Genomic DNA, 433 nt, shown 5'->3' with positions numbered 1-433 from the left:
ACTGTCTATGATAAGACCCTGGTCAGTACTCGGCTGTAACCCAGTCTGCCTGTCTGTTACTGTCTATGATAAGACCCTGGTCAGTACTCGGGTGTAACCCAGTCTGCCTGTCTGTAACTGTCTATGATAAGACCCTGGTCAATACTCGGCTGTAACCCAGTCTGCCTGTCTGTAACTGTCTATGATAAGACCCTGGTCAATACTCGGCTGTAACCCAGTCTGTCTGTCTGTAACTGTCTATGATAAGACCCTGGTCAATACTCGGCTGTAACCCAGTCTGCCTGTCTGTAACTGTCTATGATAAGACTCTGTGGTCAATACTCGGCTGTAACCCAGTCTGTCTGTCTGTAACTGTCTATGATAAGACCCTGGTCAATACTCGGGTGTAACCCAGTCTGCCTGTCTGCAACTGTCTATGATAACACTCTGTGGT

Source organism: Oncorhynchus gorbuscha, linkage group LG19 (genome assembly GCF_021184085.1).
Source record: "Oncorhynchus gorbuscha isolate QuinsamMale2020 ecotype Even-year linkage group LG19, OgorEven_v1.0, whole genome shotgun sequence".
In the NCBI taxonomy this organism is placed as follows: Eukaryota; Metazoa; Chordata; class Actinopteri; order Salmoniformes; family Salmonidae; genus Oncorhynchus; species Oncorhynchus gorbuscha.
This window is presented reverse-complemented; position numbering follows the sequence as displayed.